This window comes from Stegodyphus dumicola, chromosome 3, assembly GCF_044657685.1.
Source record: "Stegodyphus dumicola isolate Sdum_Otavi_A_Nest chromosome 3, ASM4465768v1".
NCBI lineage: Eukaryota > Metazoa > Arthropoda > Arachnida > Araneae > Eresidae > Stegodyphus > Stegodyphus dumicola.
The window spans coordinates 223,627,347-223,644,250 of record NC_140770.1 but is presented as its reverse complement, the minus strand read 5'-3'; the positions used below and the strand labels follow the sequence as shown (position 1 = coordinate 223,644,250).

The 16,904-nt window shown below is 32.4% G+C and overlaps 1 protein-coding gene and 1 long non-coding RNA gene across 3 annotated transcripts in view; one reads left to right on the top strand and one right to left on the bottom strand.

The window, feature by feature from the left end:
• Nucleotides 1-16,904, top strand: part of LOC118191245 (contactin-5-like) — a 554,648-nt gene that overhangs the window by 485,895 nt on the left and 51,849 nt on the right. The gene's annotated exons all lie outside the window — the stretch shown is intronic.
• Nucleotides 5,484-15,772, bottom strand: LOC118191247 (uncharacterized). The gene is made up of 2 exons (XR_004758552.2): nucleotides 15,196-15,772; nucleotides 5,484-5,720 (listed from the first exon to the last, which is right to left on the bottom strand). It is a non-coding gene; the product is annotated as an uncharacterized LOC118191247 (long non-coding RNA).

Sequence of the window (16,904 nt, the reverse complement as noted above, 5' to 3'; positions counted from 1 at the left end):
CGTGGAAGACTTTCTAAGGTGAACTGGCTCGTATACACATTACAATTGGGGAAAACCACGGAAAAGCCTATTCAGTGAGCCCGTTCGCGGGATTCGCACCTCGGACCGAATTAGCAATCTTCAACGATTTTACCGCTCTGTCACTTTTGGCCCCATTAGTTTAAAGTTGCATGTCAATTAAAATTTCTTATTCAAGCATTTAGATCATATTCTTTATTTACTTTTTTTCCAGTCTGTTATTAAAGTACTGGAATGATTTGATTGTAATCTATTATTCCAAAAATATGGTTTTGGATTTAGCCCTTCTGTATGCATTTTCTGAAATAAATTTCGTTAACTTGAGTTAATCTATATTCGCAATTTCTTAAATTTCAGTTAGATTTTAATGAGCGTGACTTTTACTCTCTTTAACCAAACAGATTATACGTTAATTTATTCCAAATATAATTCACGAAGCATGAAAAGCGTGTCTCATTATAATTCAGATATATACCGTCTTACAAAATTTTCCATGTAGAGGTATCTAAAAGCAGTTTCAACTTGAATGCTCGTGAATAAGGTTCAAAATACCGTATGTATTCTCTTAAATATAATAAATATATGCTTTCTCTAGGATATTATGCAACTAGTTTATAGTCCTAAAAATGGGAGCTATAAATATCACACTTTGACCGCCCTCTAAGACATTAGCTGCCTCGCTATACTAGAATTGATCGCCGGAGTTCTAACTCTCTGGTAAATGAAAATGTAGCAATTTCACTAGATCTAACAATGAAGCACAGCCGATTCTTAAGAACAGAGATAAAAAAGGAGAAAAACTCGTCTCATAATGACCGCATAAAAGCAAAAAATACACAGACATTATAACCACACTTTACTCTTACGCATCTTGCTCTAAGAAATAAAAGAAGAAAAGCAAGTAGTCGGAATAAGAACAGAAACAAAGAAAAAGAGACTTGCTCAAATAATGTCTAGGAGTAATGAAGATGAATGACAGAGGCTAGGCCTAGCTTCCACCTTAACTTCTATCAGGAAGTGGCAGAGGCTGAATTTTTTTCTCGTATTTAGTGATTTTTCTTTTTGATTACATTTAACGAATATCATTTTCGCTAATGCTAATGTAAGACTTTGTCGCCAAACATTAGGTATTAATCTGCAGATGTTTGAAAGAAAGGCACGTGAAAGATGAGAATATATTGCTCTTACTTAAAGCAGATAAGAATGTTTTTCATTATTATTTTGTTATTTTCTTAATATTATTCTTACACTGTGAACAAAATTAGACGATTAAAAAACAACAAAAAAGGCTTCATTTTAGTTAATATTCCGGCGAATAACGCGCACTTTGAATACAAAATTTAATATCGAAATTAACGGGTGCGCGTTATATTCCGGATATAAAAAATGATACATTTAAAAATAAGGAAAAGAAGCGCACAAAGAAATTAGATTTCTGCATGAACCTAAGTGCTCTTTATTTAAGAAAAAGAGATGACACACCTTATAAGGTATTTCTCCAGCTCCTTAGCATGTCTTCGTAGTGTAGTAGTTTGCACGCTGGGCGCGTATTCCAGAGGTCCGCGGTTCGATTCCCGGCGAAGGCGTTGCTCATTTTTCATCTTTCCTGCTTCGAAAAAACCTAATGTCTCTGCAACCTTAAAAAATTTCATTGCTGGATAATTTCTTTTACGTAAAGTTTATTAATTAGTGTGCTTTCATTCATTCAGGCAAAACGTCTGTTATGTGAATTCATTCAGGGGGGGGGGAGTGCATTCTTACCAAAACTGTTTCTCTTTTCTCAAAAACCCTAGAATAACATTCTTGTGTACCCCTGCATAGAATAGTGCTCACCCTCTTTACATAATTATTTGCTTCCTCGAGCATTCCCCCACACATATATTGTTTCCGTTATCGCTTGTCATTTCAGTATGCCATTGTTCGAATGCCTTGGAAAAATTTTAGAATGAATGACTTCAAAAGATAAGAGCATCACAGATGTATCTTTCAAATTTCTTCTTAAAGAAAATGGTGCGCGTTATACGAAGAATATTTCAAAAAAAAATTTTTTTAAGTAGTCTGAATTTATAAGTGCGCGTAGATGCACCGGAATATACGCTAAGTACATTTAATTGCAAAACTCAGTTTGTATATCAAATAATGAATTAATATTTGGGCATTGAATGTCAGACATACATAAATATTCATCCTTTCTACAAAAGAATGGATATTAGAAAAGCCCTAATAGTCGAATAAAACGGTCTTTTTGGTCGAACCGTCCATGTATTGATGGGCTTTGAGAATTATCTCTGCCCATTAAAAATGCTTAAGATTGTTGGTTGCATATGTTGATATTACAGATTTACAGGATATTCACGATAATAACCTAAAATTAGGCTGTAATACATTTTGTCCAGATGATCTGATATGATGATCCCTTCACTGGAAGCTAGGAATTTCGTAAGAATGTCTCAATACACACATTAGTGATATTTTTAAGCCTCGCATTGCAGTCAGCACTATGGATGTATAAATTAATAAAGTAAAATTTGTAAGTCCTTAAAAACTTGTAATTATGCTATTTCCGTTTTCTTGTGTTTAATGATGATTACGCAAGAATGCATTCCAAAATAAATGAAGATACAAAGGACTGTGTGATGATTTTAAATTGTAAAAATCATAAATTTGTATTTGCATTTTAATCATAGAATATCGCTTCTATTTTAATTCTAAGTTACACTGGTTAAGTCTTCATTTATTTGCATTTTATTGCGATTGTCTGCATATAAAACAGACGATATTGTTCCTTTTATTTGAGCTCAATTTCAACTTAGCTTCTAGTAATGAATTCAAATGATAACTTTTAAAGAAATTCAAACTTTAAAATCTGAAAAGTCATTAAATGTAATCTGCATATGAAAGGAAAGATTTTCATTCAATAGAAAATTAAAAAAGTGCAGATCTAAAACTATTTGCATTAAAGTAAAATTATTTATTCAACTGGATGAAGTGGCTCAGATAAAAGCACTGCTTCTTTGATTTATGTAATATGCATAAATGCTGCTAAAAATAACTTCAGAAAATGTATAGTTTTTCTCGGCTTTATTATGCAGTTTCGTATTTTCCTTAGAATAGGTACAAACTATATTTGCTTCTTTTGTGTGTTGCTGTATTATGCTAACGAAATTATAGTTAATTGCCACTAAGTATTTTTTTTTTTTTGGGCGAATTAGCAGTTTTAATGAAACTCTTATAGAAAAGTATCCTATTATAAAACGTATTTAAAAAAGTGCGTTTTTTAACTTTCACGAATACGCGTAAGGAATTAGATATCAATTACTTTAGCCATTTTAACCACTGAAGTAAAGTAAAAAGAATGAATTTAGACCAAATACCGCTCCTTTATAGAAAGCAAGTAAAGAAATTATGCTATTGTTCAAGGATAAATAGTAGTGATATTTGCATAGAAACAATTTTCATACAATGCTTGTAGTTACGAAAGTAATAAACTCGCGCAAATTAAACGAAACCCAATCAGCTTTCATTAGCGAATTATTAAAAAGAGAAATGTATTCGATCAAAATATCATTAAATGAATACCATTATATATATATAATGTTGTATCATCTTAAATTCATTTAGTGCGAAAACAATTTACTACTACTTGCGCAATTGCTGCAAAGTAAGTTAATAATAATTTATTTCCTAAACTATATTGATTAATTAAAACATCTTTCAAAATATAACTTACCAGTATGGATTCACTCTTCTAAAATAATTCTTCTGTAATTAAACTTAAAAGATAATATAATCAATTAATCAATATAGTTTAAGAAATAAATTATATATATATATATATATATATATATATATATATATATACATATGATGGCAAAAGGTCTGCCTTCTTTGTCATCTTCATTGTACGGCAACGAAATAAAATCACGTTCCTGACATCAGTAATAAATAACAGAAAAATTATTTTTAGGTAAAACGTTTTGAATTCGGTCAGTTTAAAATATCTGGTAAAGGACACTAGACTGTTTCACTGTTCAACACTAGACTGTTTTTAGTTTATAAGGTATTTTCTCCATTCGTCTAGCACGCCTTCGTGATGTAACGGTAAGATACTTGGCTCGCATTCGAGAGCTCCACGTTCGAGTCCTGGCGAAGTCATTGCACATTTTTCACGACTCCAGCATCAAAAACATTGTAATGTTCCTGACTACTTTGTCTACGCTAAAGGTAGTGGAACTTATTGAATAACATTGTAGCGAATTATCACTAAGTGTGTAATTGACAGAGAAGAGAAAGTCCCGTGAAGGGTTAAAATACTCTCTTATTCACTCAAAGAAATAATGACAGTCGGCCCCTTCTCGGGCTTACAGAAAAGCCTCCACTTGGACTTTAAACTCAAGATAAGAAAATAAGATATCTAATTCTAAACTAAACTGACTTAGCCGAAGCTATATACAGTTACCTAATTTAGTTATTCCTTAATCAAATTAGCGGAAGAACATCACCAGGCACATACTGTACGGCCAAGCGCTGTGAGCTTAACAAAGCGCTGACCGCAATAAGGACGCCGAAGCTCTTCTCTTGGAAGTAAGCGAAACTTTCTTAATATACTCTTTCTACCTCGTTTACATGTAACGCGCTCCTAAAACCTCATTGTGGTATGGAATTGTAAGTGGAAAACAAGACTTTAAAGAGTTTCAAAATTAAAAATAACCCTTGCAACGAAATTCTGTATAGTGACGCCCAAACTCAAAGGTGGTGAACAATAATTCGTCACCACCAGGATTTGGCGACTGGATCCCCAAATCTCCAGTAGCCCTTTAAAAAGGCGGTATTTTCTCCTTCCTTTCCACCATGCTATGCGTGGGCATAGCATATTCTTCTCGTCTCCTGCTTCTGGAGGACCTAATGACTCTACAAGATAATTAAAAATGGTTTAAAAATATCAAAAAGTATAAAATTGGAGAGAAATAAAAAGAACTGCGCGATAACTGAAGTTATTACACTGCAGTCAAATGCAGTGAATACAATGTAAGCATGTAACCTACAGCGTTATAGCTGCCTGCTTCCAGCCGAAAAATGAAAATACAAATGGAGGTATACAGTGCATGTGCATTGTTTGCCTCATGCGGACGCTTGCTTCCTTGCTTGTATTTCATTGAAAGCAAACAATTTTTCTATATTAAGTATAGAACAATATAACATAAGATCATATGCAATAATTACTACTAAATATCATTACTGTGCAATTGAAAATTCATTTTAATACCCATACTGTAGTAGGTAATTGTGCAAATTTGTGCAACATAAGTAAACATTTTCTAGCAAGAGTAATCAAGATGAACATACATCATTATAATCAGACAATATAGATTGCATTGTGGGGGAAAAAATTGCAGGTAACCCATACTATGACTAAGTTCCAGTGTAAAATTAATTAAAATTAATTAGAATACAAATACAATAAGTAAAATTAAACTAACCTTTATTGAAGACATTAAAGGTTTACAGTTACAATTTGTTTCATTTGGGCAGTGGCTGTCATCAACGTTAACATTTTTGGCTGAAATATCAAAATAAACAGGCACATACCGTATAATGATTTAACATTCTACAATTATGGGAGCTCCGAATTGTTCACTGGATTCCTTTACAATCACATTTTTCATACTGCAGTTGTAGGATACATTGCAGGGAAGGAAAATCTGTAAAACAAAAGAACAAAATAAGAGACTATTAGCAAAAGGCTGACCCCGAGGCGGCGGCCTGGAACTCCGCCATTCTGCAATTTCCCTCGGGCAGACTCCTGGGCTGCTCGTCCCCCGGCATTCTAATTTCGGCGAAAATTAAACCTTCAGCGGGGCTTTCATTGCACGGTTAATTTTAAATCTTATAAGTAATAGAAAGTGCTGTAAGATTTTTAATTTCTAATCAGATATGACACCAAGTATATATGGTGTGGTGTGTATTTAATTATGGCAAAGCACGCTAGGGCTAATTGCCTAAGGGAAGGGATGTCTTCGTGGAGGACTTTCTAAGGGAAACTGGTTCGTATACACGTTACACATGGGGAAAATCACGAAAACACCCATGCAGCCAGCCCGTTCGCGGGATTCGAGCCTCGGACCGAACTACCAGTGTTCAGCGACTTTACCGCGCGGCCGCTGGTGGGCCCAAGTATATATGTAAAAGATTTAGTAAGAACAATTATAATTATTTAAATATGGACAGTGATGGTGGTCATCTTTAGAAATTACGTGCTAGTATTTTATTATGTTCTCAGAATTGCATGCCACTTTCAGAAGTGGTCATCAAGGCAGAGTTTATTGTATATTGAATAAGAAAATTAAAAATTAATTATATAATTTGAAGCCTTATGAGTACAATATTTGTTAACGTTCTTTGACAAATTTCTGAAAATATGATGAAGAGAGGAAGTCAAAGAGATCGTACCACAATATCCTTTTTACTTCCTTGTGCGAGGTAAAAAGGAAGAATTGTAATCGGTAGAAATTTCAAGTATTATATTTCAACGAAAATATCCATTTTGACCGCTATCGAATGCAATTTAACGATGCTTTTGCGGGACATCCGTACGTAAGGACAGAATAAAGGACACTTTTCCCAGCAAAAAATTGTAAATCTGCTTTAAAATGAGTTCTGAAGAGTACTTTTCGTAGCATCTGTGGGTGTACGTGTCTCGCATAACTCAAAAACGAGTAGCCCTAGAACGTTGAAGTTCTATATATACGATTGCTATAACATGCAGATGTGCACCTGGTATTTTGGTTGCAATCGACCGAACCAAACGTATATAAATATATGCATGTATATATATATGTATATATATATTATATGTATATATATATCCACTTTGTTACTTGGCTCAGTAATATCAGTTTTTTTATTCTTATATGTTTGTAAATTGTGCATTTTTTTTTTTTTTTTGCTTTAAAATGATTGAATTACGTTGTTTTTATCTTCCTGTTAAGGTTTTTATGCCTTTAATAAATCTGCAAGCAATATTATTAGAATTATCAACAACTTAAATTTGTTTAAGTGCCGCTAAGCCTAATTATTTTTTCCACGGCGGCCATGTTTGTTTACATTTGTTACAGCAGAATAGTGATTTGTTGCCAATCTAGAGAAACTAAGCTTCGCAATGACAAAGATAACGCCTTCTTTTATTATTGCGACTTAAATCATACTTAATCCATTCGGAAATTTATTCGAGGAATTGAGTGTTTCATAATTTTCAATGCAGATATTTTCAGTTTTTATGTATTTTTGCGTTGTCGAGAAGTGAAAACTGAATTAATTGAATAAGCAATACTAAATTGTGTGTGAAAAACTCTCTCTTTCTTCCTTTTTAAAAATTTCTTTTATACATAGTTTTAGATTTATTATAGTATTTGAATAGAATATGGGGCAATGATTAGATAATTCTTCAGATGATGTGAAGTTTGTGCATTCTCAGTTATAAAATGAATGAAATGTAACGCTGTTAAGTGAACCTAGGGCCAGAGTGTCGCTATGGTAAACAAATATTGTGAATTTTAAAGAGTGCATTTATTCTCTTGTGGTTTATGGGCTATCTACAAAGTAAATTTAATTCAATTCAATAATTTTAAATGAAATGAAAGAAAAAATGCGTATAATTTAATATTCCATACAAGGAAGTCATGTGGTGTATTATTATTTTTTTAATCTGATGGCTGTCATAAAAATAAATAGTTAGATAAAAACATTTCAATTCAGAAAGAGCACAACGCAAGCAAAACAGTTTAATTTTTAGTTCGTATATCGTTAATCAAGAAATCGTGCATAACATCATTTTTTTTAATAACGGGTGTTATGTTTCATACTTGTGGTAATGAGAATATGTGATATAGCGCTAACTTTTATCACATATTTTTTTTTTTTTTCAAGAAAATATTGTTGTGAACGCTGGCAATTGGTTAATGATCTGTATGTGAGAACCAGCTTTTGTTACCGATTCCCTCTTTATCACGTAAACGTGGATTTAACGCAGCAATACATTTTCTTCAATTTCTTTAACGTATATAAGAACACTTTTATGAAGAAGATTTTTAATAAAAGGTAATTTTTATTATAAAATTTATAAGAAAATTTAAATTTCATATGAGTTACCTCCAGCACGTCTACGGAGCTATGGGAATATGTGAAAGGGAACTAGTCATTCCTCGCGTACAGCCGACAGAACACAAGCTCCTCCTAGGCCCACCCGCGACCGAGCGGTAAAGTCGCTGAGCACTGGTAGTTCGGTACGAGGTTCGAATCCCGCGAACGGGCTGGCTGCATGGGCGTTTTCGTGGTTTTCCCCATGTGTAACGTGTATACGAGCCAGTTTCCCTTAGAAAGTCCTCCACGAAGACATCCCTCCTCTTAGGCAGATAGCCCTATGTGCTTTGCCATAATTAAGTACACCAAACACTAACACCAAGCTCCTCCTATTCGTACGAAAACCAGACTCTTAAAAAAAGGTAAAACGATACTTCTTTTAATGATTTTGAATGTTATGAAAAGTGTACACGAAAGTGTTAATCGGTAAAATGTTAGGGAGGTAGCCTAGTACCTCACGTCTAATAACGGAACTCCACTGGTCCTCACGATTTTGCATGACAGATAAATACAATTAAATGCTGCTTAGGGTCGCTTCATGTGTTCCCTTGAAAAGCAACGAAATGGAGAGCATAGATCTACAAAAATGTATAATTTAGCAAATGGGTCAAAACTGGATCATTTTACTTTTAGCTACAGGGGTTCTTGTATTTCTAAATTTGGTTATAAATAAATCTTCCAGATGTAGTAAAATCAACACATTCAATAAATACATAAAGTTCAACAAATTAGAAACCAATCCATTTAGAAGTGGGTGAGAATAAAATAGTTATATCCAAATAATCATTTTATTTATTCTCATTTCTAAATTGAGGCACTTTGCCATTCAAGCTACTTTACAAGCTATAGTGCATAATTTGGACCGATTCTGGAAACTAATTTACGAATCACTGTTGAAAACATCTATGTTTCGAAGTTAAGAAGTGCAGAAGCGAATTACCACCATGTTTCATTCACACTAACTGAGACAATTAGAACGAGTAACTCTTGCATAATTAAATACGAGTGCCCTTCTTTCTGGAATTCATTCCACGAAATAGCCACTTTGGTTTTCATTATTATTGCTGCTTAGGAAAAAAATATATATTCAAGGTAAAAAGTTAACTCTTAAAGTATTCGTGTAATGGGGTAAATTTAACATTTAAGGTAATATTCTTTTGTTCCCGTCATTTTTTTTATTTTGCTAATGCTATGTTACTTCTGTTAAAGTTAGGATTAGCTGTGATTAAATTAAGGTGTTAGAGCCATGTAGTTAACAAAGCGGTAGAGCTGAGCGATCCATTCGCAGCCCAAAGAGCAAACTGTTAATTGACCTTTACGACTTACCGTGGAAGGAAGTAGTTCCTTTAACAAAGCGCTCTACCCTATTTCCTCATAATTTCATAAAGCTAAAGGAATGGAGATAATTATGTTTATGGTCCTAAATTCTGCTTTTCCATGTACTATGATTAGCGTCACATAAATTTAAATCTTTCGCAAAATATCTCGCATAGTTGCATAAATTGCGTAAAATGTTGCTTGTAGTGCGAATTTAAAAGAGATATGTATCTGAGTCAACACTGAATATAAGTAAAGCGCATATTTGTATTTGATATTATTTTTCCATTTTGTATAGACATCTGAGCAATGAAGTGCAATGACAGTGTAAACATTTTTATAAGAATAATTTTCCAGGATTTTAATTGCAACAAAAATAAAGAATTAAATTATTTCAGTAAGCCAAATGAGAAATCATGAACATTCCTATTTTTTATGTCATAAAATGCTTTTTAATATCCCGATCAAACTTAATTTCTTAGAATACCTAAAATGTGCACAGAAAAAACTGAATTAAAACATTCAAAATTAGTTTATAAAATCTAAAAATGTTAAGTTTTAATCGCCCAAGCGGGATCTATTAAGATATAATGCAGTTTATCATTAGAAATTATCAAAACAGATAGCCGAGGTGAAATATTTTATAGGATACCAGATTTTATAGCATACATTTAGTCTGACATGGGTACGTTGTATACATTCTGTATGTTTTTAACGTGAAAAAGTAGATATCGTAATTTTACAAAAAAACGTTTAGCGTTTTTAATTAGATGTATCACAAAATAAATACATTTTTTAAAATATAACGTTATTAAGAACCACATCTGTTGCTTTTTAGTCTGTATATCATTAACAGGCAGATTAAATTTGAATAAAAAATATCTTGCATTTTGCCGAATGACAACATGACAATGAATGAAAAGTGAAACAACACATTTACTGTGGACGACGTATTAAGTGAATCAATGTAAAATCGTTTTCCTAGAAAAACAATGCTTTTATGTAAATAATTTTCCTTTAACATTAAGACATTTTATCTGTGTCTTATAAAAGCAATAAATAAAGATCTACTAACTCATGGATGAAAATTTCTCATAGAACTCCAGTTTTCCTAAATGTGTAACTTTAACATGAGAAAAGTCTTGTTAACGTGTAGCTGGAATTGCGAATTGAGCACTTTATCGTGCATTTTAAAGTAATCGGATTCAGCGAATAGCTGAACTTTAACTTTCGTTTACTTGATTTATTTATCTCTTTTCAATTTTTATCTATTTATTCTTTTATTTTGTTGCTTCTAGCTCTTGCCCCTTTACTTTATCATAATTTATATCTTGTGTCCTCATTATTTCAAACTTCACCTGTGAATCTCAGTATCTCCTACTTCTTATTAATTAAAGATGTTGCGGCCTGTAATCTTTTTACAGTAAATTAGATTCCGCATTAAACTTCTGTACTACATCCACTTTTTAAACTTCAAGAATTCGTGGACAGTTTTAACTGGTTTGAAAGCTATGGTAACGTAAATCAACCAAACTGAAGATTCTCTAAACCTGAAGCTGATTTAGAATGGAAGTATCAACTTTGCAATGCATTTAGGAGTTCTGTTGATGTCGCACGTAACACGGATGAAAAGATGAAATTTATTACATCGTCCTTAAAATGCAGCTGAAGGAAGACCTTCTGAGAAAAATCGTTGATAAGTTAATGTCATTCAAAATGAAAAACTCTTTCGTACTCTTGAATAGCATAAGCTACGAGCTCGAAAAGACTGTATGAGGAATTATTCTCGGGTCTTATTGACGACAAGAAGTCAAAAGAAGAGTGTAAAGAACCATTTATTCACTCATTATAATTTCACAGATGGACCCACTTCGGCGTAAACAAAGCCAATACTTCTGGCATAGTTCAAAACAGAATGTAAACTTAAATGTATGTTTAGCCCGTCGGCTCATAAGATAATTTAACGCGCAGGAAGACTTGCAGACGTCGGCATAAACAAGTCTCAAGGTACGAGTACGCTCGAAACGTAGCTGACGAACGAGCTTTTACGTTAATACTCGTAGCTAGAAGCATTCAAAGCCAGAGAAATCTAATCGCTGGTAATACAAAATAACAACGTGGCCTTCAAGCAGATATAAAACGCTCTCTAAAATCACCTTTCCGTAAATATCACTTCTTTCTACCTGATTTGAACATATGCGGGCTAGCTTAACATTCTGGCAAGAAAGCGTGGATGAAAACGAGACTTAAAGGAAAGCTGCTTTAAACTAAAAAAATAACTGTTATTTAAATAAATCTCCGAAAACTTATAACTGTTCCATGACTTTTAGCGTTTTCATCGCATCATTGCTTGAATATGAATTCTAAATCTTGTAATTATTTATTGGTTTAGGTGTTTTTAATAAATAATATATGAAATAATATCGTTATAATTAATATTGTTACTATATAACTATCATATATCCCAAATCAATTCCTTTTTCATTTATAGATTAATATTCACATATGCATGCATCATCAAATAAAAGGACAAATGATATTCTTCAAAATGGAACTTTTCAACGGTACCTTGTTTATGTAATAATACTAGAAGTTCCCTAAATAAAGATTAATAAACGAATTCTTGAAATGCGCATTTTACGATAATATATAGTTTAAAGTAAAATATTTATATTAACATTACACTATTACATATAAACCAGTTTGTTTAAAAATAATAATCAGTACTTGTACTACACAATGTGCGCTTTATTTTATGTCGAAAGACCTTTTTCCACCAGTGCGTTATTAACGTGAACTCGCCGTAATTAGATTTCTAAGCATCGTTCCTTTTTCAGAATAACTTACTATATAATGAAAATATTCTGCATTTAAAGAGAGTGGAGTATTAGTCTTAGGTCTGTCCATTGATTTTTTTTTTTTTTTACCTGATATTTATTTTTATTATTTAAGTTTATAAAGTTTAACGTCTTTCACTACTGTAAAATGTGACTTTATAATGTATTTCTTGCGCATTCTTAGCATGCCTTTGTGGTATACCGGCCAGCACACTCGGGGCGTATTTGAGTGGTCCGAGGTTCGAGTCTCGGCGAGGACATTGCTCATTTCTCTTGTCATCGGTTCATTTCTGCACGTCTCTCAGCATCAAACATCCTAACGTCTCTACAACTTAAACTTTTGATAGACTCGCTATGTCAAAAATTAAAGTATAGAAATTTGAGAAGTGTGCGAAAGTTTTATTTTAAACGCAATAAGTTGAACAGAAGACACTCTTGGCGCTTACAAAAGTCGCCAAAACCCTTGGCGAGAAATTCAAAGTAGAAAATTAATAATGTAGAACTAAATTTAAATAACTAATACCAAACGGCTTCACAGAATTATTTAAACTCAGAGTTGTCTCGGTATTCACCGGCGTGAATTTAACTATCGGCAAATAGCAACGCTGAAGACAGAAACTCTAATCTAAAATAGCAAAACTAGCAATGTGGCCTTCATGCGGCAAAACACGCTGTGCCTTAACAATCTCAAACACTCACTTTCATATACTCGAACTAATTCACATTCTGGCTGAAAAACGGAAGGCGAGAAGTGACAGTAAAAGTTGCTAATATAAATTAAATGTTATGTAAATCAAATAATCAAATCATAAAACTCAAATGTTTTAATTTGCATTGCACCAAATGATGATTCTGCAATTCAGCTTTCTTAAATGATGCATTTTTGAGTACATTTTGTGTTATGCGTCTAAAGAGAACTGTATTTTATGCATTTTATTTTTATTAAGAGAAGTGAAAGCAAATTAAACGAAAATAAATGCTGGACAATCCACTGTACAATACGCTGATTCTCTAATTATCTGTAAAAGTTTTTATTTTGCATTATATTTCTTCAAGAACTGTGTACCACTGCTACTCGTACTAGACGTTATTTACGGTTAGATACATAATTACGAAAGCTCTAAATCATTAGTCACACTAACAATTAACTCTCACTAGTTAAACAAATGTTAAGTGATTAAAAAAAAGAATAATTACAACCTATAGATCGGTTAATATACCTATCACAGAATAAAATCTTTCAAGTTAATAAAAATCAGTTGTTTGAGCATTTATTTAATACTTAAATATTTGATTGAGCTATTACATTTACGAAAGAAGAAAATTAAAATTGTTTAGTTAGAGTCTGAAAATTTCGAATTTCATGTAATTTGTGATTATTGGCGATCACAGTGTGAATATTTTGGCGAACAGTAAAGTTTCGGCACATTTCAAGATCAACACTATAAATCAAAATATGCTTAGCATGCTCGAAGTGATGAAATCTAGCCTACGTATTGCAAGCAATATCTTATGTATAGAAGAGTTTAGAATTTCAAATTGTATCTGAAAATCGAAGTGAGATTATTTTTTCTCTGAATGAGAAGGTATCCTGTAATTCCCATAAATGCGCTGGAGATAATTGCCTTTGAAATTACTACAAAAAGAGGATTTCATTATATTAAAATTCGATGCGAAGTTGATTTAGTAGTAAATTATATCCTTTCGCAAAATAAAGGATACCCTTCAAAATAAACAACATGTACTTGAAACATCCTTTTATATATCACAAAAATTGGCTTCAGCTTGGTGTTTCTATTAATGAAAGTGTTATTTTTTTTTTTTTCAAAACATATATTAAGCCTTTTCTTTCTTCCTCCCGCTCATCCCCCCCCGAATTTAGGAAAATATATCGTTGCAGATTCCCCCCCTCCCAATTTTATATAAGGTAAAAATCCCTCTAATATTATTTAATCACTCGTTTGTTGCCATAAATAATAGCTTTTTATTAATTCGTTCTATTTGTTATCACAGATATTGAATTTACTTTATGTATCCCTTGTATATTTTATTACTTATGCTGTTTATTAATAAAACTAAAAAGCATCTTACATAAAGCGTAAAAACAAAATGCAATGCTGCATTTCTGTAATTTTAAAAATAAATACCTATTTTATTTTTTTTAAATTCATTTTTTATAAAAGAGCCATTATCAATTATGTTCTAAGTAGAGATTACTTCTAAAAAAATTAAAAAGATTACTTAATTATTTAAAGGTGACCATCCACCATCTGTAAACGCATCAGAAAAAATCTGGACTCTCTTTTTTTCAATGCAACGCCTTTCACATTTTTGTGAGTTAGAATTTATAAAAATACTCGCTTTGCGATGTGCAAGGTAGTTTAAAGAATTTCTTAGTCTTTTACATTTTTCATAAGCCCAGCACTGCAACAAAGTAAACTGCTCTGCCTTCGTTTACTTAGTTTCCTTTTTCCCGAAAAATTACCTTTTTAAAATTTCATTGTAGAATTTGTATGTCGCTTGAAGTTATTTTGTACATAGAAAAGTAAACATTAAAAATTTTCTATCAAAACAGAAGTACATAAAACAATTTAGTATAACCATACTTTATAATAAAAGAAAAATTAATTGTACCTAACACTTTGCTTGAAATCAACGTCGTTCTTCTTAAGTTAGGCAACATTTGAAACTCAGATTGACCGTAACCGAAAAATGAATGTTTAAAAATTCGTTACTGTTAGAAAAAAATGTGCCAAATGTGATAATATCCAAATTGTAATGATAAAATAGTTTACGAGGCCAAATGTGACCGCAATAACCCATAATACTTGAAAATGTGCAGATGAAAATGTGTGATCTAAAATTTTAAATTAAAATGACTTACCCCAAAGGATGACAATTCAAATAACACAAATCAATTAATATTTCTTATATCTTTCACACCATTAAATTTTGAATAAGTATTAGCATAATTTAAGCAATTATCCAGACAGACGAATATCAGTCCTACAATTTTGAATCGGAACTTCTCTTACGAGTTGCATTCCAATCAAAGTAGATCTCATTCCATCAACGTAAAACAAAGTCTCGGTGAAAAACAACAGTCAAAATTTAACGGCAGGAATTGAGTTAGCTCGCTATACCAATATATTTTTCGAAAAGGAACAAGGCGAATTCTTAAATCATCAGGAAAGATGAACACGAAGACACGTGCACACGAAGACTTCTCGAAGTTTTCAAGTTGTAGAACATCATTAATTTTCGGCAGGTGTTAGGTATATGGATCTATTTAGTTGAATCTTCAATTCCAATTTCTTTACTAGAAGGAATACCATGGCTGTACATCCAGCAACGGAGATGGCAGTCAAAAAAGAGAAGAAAGAAGAAAAAATGGCACACGCATCAGCCGGGTTGAGGACAGCCAGAGCCGTCCTACACATTCGGACCCCAGCAGCAGAAGAAGGAGAAACGGTTGTAGCTGTCAATTTCGCCTTGTCACTCGGCGGTCGCAGCTAGTACACCTGACGCTGAATAAATGTGGAGGCTTGCCTGCACAATTACCTTAACCGTAACGTGAACGTTGGAAACATTTGTTACAGATATGTTCTGTACATATTGTTTTATTGCAAGTGCAAATTATTTATGAAATAGATGAAGAATAATTTTAATCCTTGAGAAAGAGAATTTCGCATCAAATTACTTACAGGTATGAACATTCACGTTTGTCTAAATTTTTTTCTCGGATTCTCATCTTCAGCAGTGTTCACATTTAAGAAAGAAAATATTTTTCTTCTAATTTATCAAGAAATAAATAACTAAAACAAATCAAAGGCACCATACAAAATGCACCATACAGCTGCCAACATCTCGAGAGGACCTTCGGCTCACCGCTAGACTGCCTCATGCAACACAGACACTTTACATTTACAAGCATCCATACCTTCTCCGGGATTCTTGCCCGGGCTCTTCGCGGAGGAAAATTTAGCGGAAAAAAACAACGTAAGGCGAAAACGTCGTGGTACAAAACATCGTGGGAGAAAAGAAAGCGTTTTCCAAATCTTATACTGACATATTATGCAATTGACTTTCGTCATAACAAACAAATCGACATCTAAAAATGTATACATGAAAACGTTAACAACACTTTAAACTCAAACAAAACAAAATATAATTTTCACTAAAACATTATCAGATTAGCAAATGTCAAAAAAAATTATTTGATAATTAACTAAGCAACTTTTATAGAAGTGACCTCATGCAGTTGCTTATCTTCCTTTTTTTAAGCATTTTTAAATTGTATTTTGCATAAAAACGTATCAGTAAAACTTTATAAAAATTATTAATTTATTAATGACCTTTGTTAATTAACTATGTAAATTTAAAATTCTATTATTAAGTTCTATAAGTTGCATTAAATTTCTACCCATTTTCAATTTTTTAATGCTTAAGTTTCCTTCTTACTTTGTCAGCAAAAATTTAGTAGTTCTTTCATAAGTATGAAATATAGATGTGATGTAAAGGAATCCTTGTTTCCCTCGTGCGTTCCCAAATCATTACGCGAACATGCATTTACAACTTTTAAATCCTGAAAAC